The sequence below is a fragment of the Eurosta solidaginis genome, chromosome 2 (genome assembly GCF_040869045.1).
Source record: "Eurosta solidaginis isolate ZX-2024a chromosome 2, ASM4086904v1, whole genome shotgun sequence".
Classification (NCBI taxonomy): Eukaryota; Metazoa; Arthropoda; class Insecta; order Diptera; family Tephritidae; genus Eurosta; species Eurosta solidaginis.
In genome coordinates, this window is record NC_090320.1 from 105542608 (window position 1) to 105555618 (window position 13011).

Genomic DNA, 13011 nt, shown 5'->3' on the forward strand with positions numbered 1-13011 from the left:
GTGGGAGATCTCGCCGTCCTCAAAGAGGACAACTTATCTCCCAACGAATGGAGGTTAGGTAGAGTCGTCAACGTACACCCCGGCGAAGATGGCCGAGTACGTGTAGTCGACCTCATAACCGAGAAGGGCCAAGTCAGACGACCTTTGGTCAAACTGATCCTTCTGCCTACGGAGATCGATTGTGAGAGGACCACGGGCTCCTCTTAACAATCCCTCCTTTCCTCCCCATCCCTATTTTCAAAAAAATCTACCCTAGCCTAATGCAGATTCCCCATCTGCCGCAAAACACTTATTTTTGAATTTTCAAAAGTTAAACTCCAAGTTCACTCGCTCACCCCGGAGCGAGGACACCAAAAAAACCCAAATTCAATTCAATTTCAAAAATTAACCCAAATTCACCCGCTCACCCCGAGCGAGGACACAAGAAACCACTCCCATTCACTCGTTATCCCATAACGAGGACATCATAAAAGCCTACCGCAGAAGGGCGAACCGATCTGCCACAGAATCTAAGGGCCTTCGGCCTTTCATATTTTCAAACTTCCAACAAGTCAACCCGAATTCCCTCCATCAGCCCGACCAAGGACCACAGAACACATACGCACTCGGCCAAAGGCGCGAGGCCAACAGAATTTACCAAAATTCATCCCCTTACCCGGAGCGCGGATCACAGAACACTTACGGTTCGGAATTGTGACACCTCATTTAGGGAAGACTCCAAGTACCAGTGTTCATACGAGGAATCAACAAACGAAAAACCGAAATATCCAACACGCAAAATGTTTGCGAGGTTGAGTGCTACGTATTTAAAACCAAAAAATAAACATTTTTTTTGAAGCTATTTAAAACACAATACAATACATGTCTCAACACTTCGAAATAGCGAAAAATTACCGATAAATTATTAAACACAAGAACTACATAACTCAAGTTTAATCCAAGGATCGCAAAAAGCAAACAATTCGTGTAACCACTTCTTATTGTTGTAAAATGGTGTATACCATTATATACACTTCTGTGCAGGAGCAAGTTAATGTGTAATTTCTTTGAGGGTCGTATCACCCCCCAAAAAAAAAAAAAAAAACCGCCCTATATTAGAGTTAGATTGAGGAACGCTGCATCTCGGAAAACTTTCCATTAACTTTTCTTACGACAAAATGCCTTGAACTTATGCTCATATAGGGAGTTTTGGCAACAAATATTGGAATGGTCCACCATTCCTCAAACAAGTTCTGCAAGAATGACCAAACCAACATAACTTTATCAACTCACTGAATATTTAGTGGAAACATGAATTATTTCCCCAAAACCTCTGGCATTTACAAATTTATTATCACTACTAATATACTACCTGGTCATGCGGCCCATTAAATTTTTAACTAAAAAAGATACTTTCCTACTATTATTTCACTGAAGGGGATTGAATTATTCCCCGTTTCCCTACTTCGTACAAGTAACCCGTCCAGATTGCTCATCGAAGAACAAACATCTAATAATTGAATTAAACTCACCCTCTCTTTGTTCATTGACTGATAGCTGCGCTTCGTGAATGGATGTGTAACTCGTTCCAGTGCACCACCAGATAAATTGGGTACTTCCGGATCCATGATCTCACCAACCTTCATTGGTTTCCTAACGTCCGCAAGGAATTGTGAAGGCACCTAAGTGTCGCGTATGTTGCAAGTAAGCTAATGACACCTAATTTTATTGGAAAGGAAATATGAAGTTTTCCATCGCACAGATTCATTTATGCGAATACGTTTATATCGTCTATGAAAGCTCAAACCACATATAAAACGTTTTCCACGGGCCTTAATACCAAATAGTGGAAATAATCCCATAGCCCGGTAGTAATCCGACAGTCTTGGAGGCGATTTGATATAATCACTTCAAAAACTCAAACCAATACAACAACCAGAACAGGTGGTCGGAACTTTCACCGACGATATATATTTTAGACTACAAACTATACTAACCGTAAGCTATTGTGCTTGACCTTGACACACGTGTACGTGAATCATTCCACATGCGTGAAATGTCCTCTGTTTGCGATTCACCTACACGACCCTTTTTAGTCGTACCATCTTTCTGTTGCTGTGTTGCAGATAATTCGGTCGACAAACGTTTACGATTAGCTAAAACTGCGTTATTAAAATTGGTGTTGTTCCCTGGACGTGCATACGCACTTCAAAAAGTCCGTATCTAAATACTGTGACAGTGCTTTACGCTTTACATGCCGCGCCTCAATTTTCATTCCGTGCATAAGCATTTTTACGTTTACCCCATGTTGTATGACGTGTTCTGTGAAACTTTGAATACTCTCGTTCAGGCCTACATTCAAGTTCTCTGTACGCTCAAATTCCAAACCAATCAACCCCATCGCACAAGAGTTGGATGAACTTATGGGTGCACTACCACCACCACTTCATTGATTTTTATCATCATCATTGGCGCTGTTGTTGTGTGTGCCGACAACAGCTGGTTTCTTATAATCAAAACATGTAGGATTTACATGTGCCAATGCAATGTGTTGATTACGTTCTAAATTACCAACCCACTAACGTATTTTTGACTCCACTAAGCCGCACCATTCGAGCTGGTCGTCGCCATTTTGCGATGTAACTAAAAGTACAATAGAGTGATGATATTGGTAAAAGAAACTAGGGGCTTCAAATAGTCGATCCCATGTCAGACGTCCGAGCATAATCTCATCAGTTGTAATCATACCTCGATTAAATTAATTAAGTATTACTTGCTTGGTTGATTCCGACACGTTGAAAGTGAAGGTTTGTTGAGGATATGCCGGTGTTATGATTGGCATAAGATGATCACGATCCGAGGCATTAACGCGTGGATCCCAAACCGGAAACCTTAAATTGACATTGTCTGGATGCGTCAGCAGCACCGGATTTGGCCACTTCCAACGCGAGAATACCCAAAGGAGTTTATGCCCTAAAGTGGAGGCTATTGCATTTGGATACAGTTGGCATGTGGGCGCTACCAACATAACCCACGTGACACCACCAAAGTAACCCAAACAAGTAGAGTAAATGTCATGTTCTTTTTCCATAATGCATGTCTTTATAACATTGCAAAGATAGAAATATTAGACTAATAGTCAGCCAAAAAAAAATTTTTTTTTTAATTTTTTGAACAGCACTCACGGCCGCCAAAAACTATGAAGGCTATCAGCATATTTATAATTACGATTTAATATGATGAAGTCGGTCATTATGTACATGAGAGAAATATTAAATTTTCAAGCTATACCTTGACAACCCGTTGTAACTTAGTCTTGCTTTTTTGCATATTAGTCGAAGTCTAATAGCAGAACAATTCTACAAAGGATAATTTACCCCATATGGAGCTAAAGGCATTTTAACGCTCATATGGCCAATTCTAGAGGCCTATAACGCCTCTCCTAATCACAAGCATCAATCACTTTACAGCGCTATAGAAGTTATACGATTGTACCTACACTTTAGAATCTAGCGTGTGATTTGCATTTTAGGACACATTCAATCCCAATTTAGCTTCTGCTTCCTTTAAGGCCTTCATATTGCGCTCACGTGTCTCTTCATCATCGTTTAGACGTTGAGTAGTGTGCACGCAGCTCAAAGGCAGAACAAAACTCTGACGGGCACAATTCACATCTATAAACATTTTCACCAATGTGCAGGCGCATATGTCTAATACGATCATTACTTTGAGGAAAAGGGCGCTCGCAATAGTTGCACTTATAGGGTTTTTCTCCGGCAGGGGTACGTGTATGACGGCGCTGATCATCCGCTCGCACAAAGCTTAATTCACAATATCTGCATTTAAATGGTCTTTCACCATGATGCAGTTTCTGTCGCCGCAATTCTCCTGATTTGGCAAAGCTCGCAATTTGCGAATCTTCACAATGTTCCATTACTTCGTCATTGCCGTGTATAGTGCCAGCAGCACTTGCTTGCTGCACTTCTGAAAAGCTTTCTCCAGCTTCCAAACCTGTAACTTCCAAGGTTAACTCTAGTGCCCAGAAATATCCATGACAAAATCTGTAAAGAAAAAGAGAAAAAGCCATTAGTGCATGCATCAATGGACATCGCAAAAGTGTGACAACTGACGGCGCGGCCGACGCCGCAGTTGGAGCACCCCTGAAAATAAAGAAAAATGAATTAATAATTTAAACTAAAAGAATATATCAAATGAACAAATCTTAAAACGAACTTACCATTTTCTTCCCATTGTCCATGCGCCATGCTTCAATCGCCGTAGTAAAAAGAATTGAAAGAGCGAAAAAAAAATCATTCGATTTTTTTACCGCTTCTTTCAATTCAATGGAATTTTACATTCTATACACGGGTGTGTATGAATGTTCAGTTGCTTTGTCTTTTGCCGTTGGCATATTTGTAACCAACGTATGTACATATGTATGTATGTATGCCTACTTGGCTCGCCATATCATATTAGTGTTGCATAAAAAGAGGCAACCGGGTACCGAAAACCCGCAAAACACAAAATCGGGATCGGCATTTTTTTAACCCATATGGGCGCCCGGGCAGTCCCAAAACATACTTACTCACAAAAATAAAGGCGAAAACCTCATTTAAAAATAATTATGGTCTCATTTACAAAAAAAAAAAAAAAAACAAAAAAATTCCTTTTTGATTTTTTGATTTTTTTGCCTTCGGTACTGCTTGTTTTTTTGGCTGGGGGGCAGGACTTGTTGTTTTTCAACAACAAATATCACAAAGAGTCATTATAAGGGCTCGGTACAAAACAATACGGGTCCCGAAATAAAAGAATCCCGACACGACAAAATCCCGAAATGGAAAAAAGTCAACTGTTTCTATCGGCCTAGTGTGCTACTGCCCCAGTGACCTAGTTTTTTTTCAAGGGCAAGCAAATACATATATGTATATATATTCGCACGCCACAAATTCACCATACCAGCTGTCAGCTGACCAATAAATACACGACAGGGTTGCACGCCATCTCAAAATGGTACGTGCAGATAGAACGCGTCGTTGAGAACGCATCGCCAATCTGCATGCAAGCACCGGCAGTTGGTACACTTTCCAATTTAATTACGATTTGCGCTGCTCGTCATGAGCTTTCGTACAAAATTAAATACATACCTTCGTCGGCCCCTACGCTTCGCTTTAAACTCGCTTTTATTCATCTATTTTAATATACGTTTTTGTAATAAAACACCTTCGCTTCACCCAACCAACCTCATGGCCACTCGCCCTGGCACATCCATAAAAATGCCACAGTCGCCCTGAGAGCGACACGACACGTTATACGCTGGAACGGAGACCTCGGCCTCTTCGTCCAGCCCAGAAAAACCTCAAAACCATCGAGTCTGGAACGGAGACCTCTGCCTCTTCGTCCAACCAACAAAAAAAAACCGCAAATCTGGAATGGAGACCTCGGCCTCTCCATCCGGAACGACAAAAACCACAGAATAACAAAAAATGGTGCCAATCTGGAACGGAGACCTCGGCCTCTTCGCCCAGCCTTACTGGCCATCGACTATACACATATTACATTCTGAATTTCTATATTTAAGAATTATGTATAATTCAATGGCAAGAAATATTCACTTACATCTGTTCATCACCGTTAACTTTTATCATCATAGCTTAGGTGGCATGCTAGGCAAGTCGGAAAGGATTCCCGGCCATTTTGCGTCGCAGACGAACTCCTCATTTAGATTAAGTTTAGTGTGTAAGTCTTATAATAATTTTTCTCGTTTCAGCGGAGGTCATTGGCGGAAAACGATGTTGCGTATCGCAAGGGGGCCGGCATGTTTAGGCAGGATGCCTAACTTTTCCGCATCTCATTGCGACCCCCCCAATGCAACTCTGCAAATCGATACTCGATACTCGAATTAATTTATAACCACCCACACCATCACCCTCATGCATGTGCATGCATGTACATGCACGTGTATGTGTGCTTTTTGTCAGCACTCATGCATATGCATGTCGGGGTTGATGTGTGGGTGCCTTTCCCCTCCAAAACGGAGGATTTTGCGGGTCAACGGTTGTAGCTTGCTATACAACCGGCCTCTTTGATTTCAACAGCCAACGCGTACACATCTGCCGCCAGCGATCTCTGCCGTAGTCACATATTCACAAGGTAATATATTTTCCTGTATATTTGTTAGCTACCCAATAAAACATATCATTATAATGAGAAATCTCGTATTCTCCTATTTTTATTTCCACACGCCATATTCCCATTGAGATCGACCCGGTGCGCCCACCTCTCCAGGATTAGACGCACAGCGGCCGAACATCCATTACAGTTTAACTACAGAATTCTGAAGTGCAAGGGGGAGACGTCGTCACTCTAGGAGTAAGTGACGGGTGACTACGCCTGGGTTGTGAGAGGCTAGGACGCAATTGCTGTTGTGGCCCTGGGACTGGTCGTCCCTGGGTAAGCATTGGGTTGCCCGGTGTATTTGGGTTTGCGACTTGGCAACACGGCGCAATGAAGCCCGTCGGGGATTTCCGTCGCGGAGACCAGAACATCTAGGAAAGTGGCACAGACCGCGGCAAGAGCTGCATTGGGCGGATGTCGCAAAAATATATATTCTGTGCTTGCAGACAGTGCAAAAGGTGGTAGGGACTAAGAGCCTGTTTCCCTGACCTACACGATTGCTTCCGGAAAAGAAGGGGAAGAAGACGGGGCAGTGGAATTGCTGCCCCTCTACTACGGAGATTGTAGTTATGAGTGGGAGCGGCCGTATGAGCTGGAGGCACCATAGGGCGCGAGCAACTGGCGGAACTAGTAGTGGCTTGCTGAGCAGCGGAGCTGCTGGAATGTAGTGCGGGGTGCTAAGGCTCAGACTACGGGACGCCCCTGGGCGTGAACAGCAGGGAGCCACAAAAGATTTATAGAAATTACGGGGACGTCTGGTTTGAGGGTCTAGCCCGGAACAACCTGTCCGATGCAACCATCCCTTGCACGAGACACACTGACAAGAGTATGACCGTCCGAAAAAGATTATTTTCCGGCAAACGCAGCAAAACCCTTTCTCAGGTCAGGGGTCAGAAGACGGACCCGGATTGGGTTCGATACCTGCCCGGAGCAGGAGAGTATGGAGCAGTCCCGCTGCGAGGAGCTTCTGCAGGGAAGGACATAACAAATTAAATGGGGTTACACTGAAATGACAGTCCTTGGTCGGGAAAAATCCCGAGTCGCTCCGGTACATAGAACCAACTGCCTTGGGAAGCGCTGTAACATCCTCTTGTTTGGCCTTGCCTACTAGATCGAAGTGATGCTTTACAAACTATTTAAAATGTGGGTTTACGCGGCCAAGTAACACCTCACACTCCACGTCGTCGGGATCGACGTTTTCATCTTGGATTTCTCTTCCAAGACGCGCAATTGACGAGTGTGCTGAGGCACGTAAATTTAATGCGGCCATAAAATATAAGCTGATGATATAGGTGATCGAGGTCCTCACAGAAGGCACCAAAAAATGTATAACATTAAAAAGAACACGATCAATTTTCAATTGGACTTCACTGTCCTGTACCTTTTCAGCAACTGCCTTTATTTTCCCAAAAACCAAATTCACATAAAACGGTGCTTAAACATAAAACAAGATGCATATACTTTATATGCTCTTTTTGATATGCAGTTAGGTCGAATTGAATTAGCTAAAACTATATGTATATATATTATTTATGTACATTGTGTTTAGAGGGACAAAAGAAAAAATAAAATATGTGTTGAAATGCTATGTGCGATTCTTAGTGCAGCTAGCTGTGCTGTGATAGATATGTGTGACCAATTGGCGCCGGTTGGCGGAGCGAAGGAGCGACTGGCGCGCCTTGTTGGACGGCCATAACCGTTTAGACAGTTAAGCGCCAATTAAGTAAGTAAGTAAGATAGATATGTACAGCGGTATGTAGGTAAATATGTTATGCAGTATTTATATATTATACCAATGTAATATATGCGAAACTATATGATAAGATGGGCGCAGTATTTGTGCACTACCAGAGGGGTGTTTCTGGGTAATTATTCCCAATCTCAAACAACAACTGTACATTCTCGATGGCTAACCAAACCAAGCAGGGTATAACGTCTATATACTACAACTAATACACCATCGGAAAATTTGAAAACTCTAGCTCTTTATATTATTAGAATTTATGTGCAAATGTATTTTAATGTAAAATACTATAATTCTGTTGTATATGGCAGTGTAATTTTATCAAAGTTTATTCGTTGGACACGATACCTACCACGTAATTTACTTAATGTTGTAGATGGTGTAATCGAAAATAATTCATATTACGCTCATCCAGAAAACAGTTTATTAACAATGTTATTTGATGACAGAAAAGCCACACGTGATAGAGCTATCAAAAAAGTTTTATACTAGAGAAAAAATACTTGATCCAACTAAACTCAGAGTTTACAAAAAATATAATATCAATTTTAATGCCTCAGATTATACTGATATAATTGATCTGAATGACGATCATTTACTATCTGAACCGGCATTCACAAGAAATATTCCATACGATAAAAAAAAATAAATAAATGTAAGGCGCGATAACCTCCGAAGAGATCTAAGGCCGAGCTTCTCTTCCAATTTGCGTCGTGCTCCTCTTGATTTTCCCTACAAATTGGCCGGACGGGACCTACATGTTTTATGCCGACTCCGAACGGCATCTGCAAAGCAGATGAGTTTTCACTGAGAGCTTTTCATGGCAGAAATACACCCGGAGTGCTTGCCAAACACTGCCGAGGGGCGACCCCGCTTAGAAAAAATTTCTTCTAATTGAAAAATCTTATTTCTAAAATTTTGAAGTTGCTCTGCCCGGGACTTGAACCCAGGGCATGCGGTGTGATAGGCGGAGCACGCTACCATCACACCACGGTGGCCGCCATTCCATACGATAACTTGGTACAATTCTCAGCCAACACTAGATGATCCTAATATTCCAATGCATATACTGTTAGAAATATCAATTTCAATGTATTTGTTTATACTTTGTATATTGATCTACAAAAGAAGCTTATACATTTGATTCAATACCTTTCAAATAGAGAAACATTATTTTGTCTGTCTGTTATAAAATCTCATACAATAAAGATCGTTCTTGTTATATTTTAAATTCACTGCACATAGCTCTGCAATGATGGATTTCGTTAAAGGATCTTTTGCTAAATTGAATAATGATAATTACCACTTATGGAAGTGTAGGCTGGAACTAATTTTGAAGAAAGAGGGTTCATGGAAATGCATTGCAGAAGAAACGCCAAAGGAGCCAGATGCAGCTTGGACTCAGTTAGATGACGAGGCGACTGTTACCATAGGCTTAAGTGTACAGGACAGTCAGCTTTTGCTAACCAATAAAGCTAAAAATGCACGTGAAGCATGGGAGATTTTGAGGAGTAATCACGAAAAGGATACACTCGGTAATAGTGTCAGGCTAATGACAAGGATATGCGGTAGGTGACTGCATTGGAAGCAAGAAAATGGATGATCTCACATTGAAAGTTGTAGAGGCAAGTATTTTGGAAGAATGTGAGCGAAAAGTGAGTTTTGATGATAATACAGCATAAATTGTTATATCTCTAAAATGAACTGATTGGTGTGCAAAGAAAAAATCGAACGTAATAGTTCAAATAAAATTGATCGTTTAGATTGCATGAATTTCTTTCATTGCAAGTGTGTAAATATAAAAGCCGCCGATATCGAATTCTTCAAGTTAAACAACAAAAAATATCGTTGTGACAAATGCACTGCTATGCGTAGGAAAACACTGCAGACAACTACGCCGGCTCATTCTGCTAATGCTACAAGTGCATCAAATGGAAAAAAACAATACAGTGCATTTGAGTGCGCGCGAACCTGGGCGAATAAGGAACAGCAAAATAAGCAAAAACTGGGTGAGCAGGACAAAGCAACAAACATTTCGGAGCAGATAATAAATCTGAATTTGCATTAAAAAGAAAACACGGTATGCGGTAGCGAATTTGAGGAAAAAGTTACTCTTCAGCTTTTGTACGAAGGGATACTAAGCCTGAAACAAGTAAATATTGAATGTTTAAGTACCATACAATAGCTGAGAGATGAAAATGCGGAGTTGAAGCAAAGCGTGAATAAGCTTGAAAGTAGGTTGAATTGGAAAGAACAAAGCCAATTAGAGAGCTCGATCGAAGTTGTGGGTGTTCCGAATGTCAGCATAGAGAACGCAAAAGAATGTGTGAAGAAAATTTTCAGAGATGCATTAAATGTGCAGGTATCTGAAGATGAAATTGAAAATATCAGCCTTAAGCACATCAATGCGCGACAATCCCAACCCTCCAATAATAACGTCAGTAGTATTGTTTGCATAAAGCTCAGATCGGTGGAAGTAAAGAAAAAAATTATGATGGCGAAACGGACTGCAGGGAAGAGGCTTAATACGTGGCTATTTTCTGATACTAGCAACAGGAGAATTTATATAAATAATAGGTTTACTATTTATTATAGAGCTTTGTTCTTAGCTGCTAGTAAAGTAAAAAGGGAAAAAAGTATAAATATTTATGGTTCAATAATTCGGAGCTTTTAATGCAAAAAAAATGAAAATGAAAGAGTTGTTATTATAAAAACTTTCGACGATCTTCTTGAATTTAGCTAAACTAAATTTATTATTACGTTTGTTAAGTTTACAACTAGTTAAATTATGAAGACAAAATCAGTTTTTTTTATAAATAACAGCCCTATAATAAATGTTGTTAATGACGCTTATTTATTAGCAACAAAGGACAACCAATTCATTGTTTTACATCATAATGGTCGAAGCTTAAGGCGGAATTTTGACTCTTTAGTTTGTAATCTTGAATCCATCAGTAACCTTCCTGATATATTATTTGTTTCTGAAATTTGGATCTTTTCTTACGAAGTAACTGATTATATCATTCCCAATTATACATTTTTGCTATACCAATGACTCGTACTCCGCTGGCGGTGTTGGAGTTTTTATACGTGATTATTACGAATGTGAAGTTACATGCCTTAGTTTGACAAGCACTGATATAATAAAAGTTTCTTTGAAAATATGCAATGTATCTTATACTTTTGTGTATCTGTATAGATTTCATTGTCATCATTTCACAGCTTTCCATGAGGAGTTTTTTTTTTTTTTTGTTTTTTTAAATAATGAAAAAGCGTCTAATATTTTTATTTTGGGAGACTTAAATTTTGACCTATTAAGAACTAACGATTTATTAGATAGCTATCTTGCGCTTCTAGCAGACCATGGTTTAATTTCTTTCATTCAAGAGCCAACACGTGCAGACTCAGGGACCTGTATTGATCATCTATATGTTAGAAGGAATAGTATGGATGATAATATATATATTGGAATAAACCTTGATCTTGGAATTTCCGATCATTGCACACTGGTGTTTAGCTAAGAAATCTCAATGTAAATAGGCGAGTTAACAATACTATATTATCAGCCACAAGAAAAATAAATTTCAATGTCCTAAGTGAATCCCTTCGCCATGAAAATTGGGGAGCTGTTCTTGCTGAAAGCAACGTAAGCCGGGCTTACAATTTGTTCACAAAAACACTCACTGACTATATAAGCTATGCAAGTATTTCATTTTTCCCTAACCGAACCAGTTTACCTCTCAAACCTTGGATAAGTCGTACCTTATTAAAAAAGATTAATTTGAAGAATATGTTAAGGAACAAAAGCAATAAGCATCCGATGAACACCAAGCTCAGGAAACGTGTACTTCTCTTGACATATAGATTAAATAAAGATATACGCAAAAGTCGAAATGAATATTTTCAACGTATAATATTTGCAGCAAATAGCAACTCAAAAAAGGATCGGGATGCTGTGAATAAAATTATAAACCCTAGCTATAAGAGAAAGCCTGACTCTATTGTGTTAAGTGTGGATGGTGTTGATGTCTCTGACTCTCTCGAAATTTCAAACATATTTAATAACTTTTTTGTGAATGTAGGTACCGTCTCTGAAACATTAAGCGATACAAATCATTTCATTTGCCAAACAGATCCAATGTACGCAGAGTTCATACCTCCTAGTAACAGCTTTTTCTTTGATCCCATCTCAGGTTCAGAAATTCTTAATATTATCAAGAATTTAAACAATTCCGGCTCTAGTGGTAGTGACAACATTTCGAATCGTATGCTAAAGAACGTAGCTCTTTATATTGTCGATATATTGAAATATTTATTTAATTAAGTATATCTTCGGGAGTTTTTCCAGAAGACTTAAAATGCGCCACCGTGATACCGCTTTTCAAAAAGGGTAACAAAAAAAGACAAAAATAACTACAGGCCAAATCACTATTGTCGTCAGTATCAAAAGTTTTTGAGAAAGCAGTGAAAAGTAGGATTTTATTTTATATAAGTAAAAAAATAAATTTTATTAGCCCAATGCAGTTTGGATTTAGGTCTGGACTGTCAATTGAATTTAAACAATTCCGGTTCTAGTGGTAGTGACAACATTTCGAATCGCATGCTAAAGAACGTAACTCTTTATATTGTCGATATATTGAAATATTTATTTAATTAAGTATATCTTCGGGAGTTTTTCCAGAAGACTTAAAATGCGCCACCGTGATACCGCTTTTCAAAAAGGGTAACAAAAAAAGACAAAAATAACTACAGGCCAAATCACTATTGTCGTCAGTATCAAAAGTTTTTGAGAAAGCAGTGAAAAGTAGGATTTTATTTTATATAAGTAAAATAAATTTTATTAGCCCAATGCAGTTTGGATTTAGGTCTGGACTGTCAATTGAATTTAAACAATTCCGGTTCTAGTGGTAGCGACAACATTTCGAATCGCATGCTAAAGAACGTAACTCTTTATATTAGCCGTGTTTTTTAACACGCGTATATCCGTTTACGCTTAAACTTTATATTGACTGCTAGTCGACAAACTATAAATACACCTCTGAAATTGCTGCGCATAAATTTTGTCCTACTAAATTTCAATACGCATTATACTCAGATGTAACTGAAATATGTGT

At 39.5% G+C, this 13011-nt stretch overlaps 1 pseudogene; it reads right to left on the reverse strand.

Moving 5' to 3' along the window:
- Positions 1 to 1357: 1357 nt before the first annotated feature.
- LOC137242300 (poly(A) polymerase gamma-like) lies at positions 1358 to 4136 on the reverse strand (annotated as a pseudogene).
- Between the last annotated feature and the right edge of the window lie 8875 nt (positions 4137 to 13011).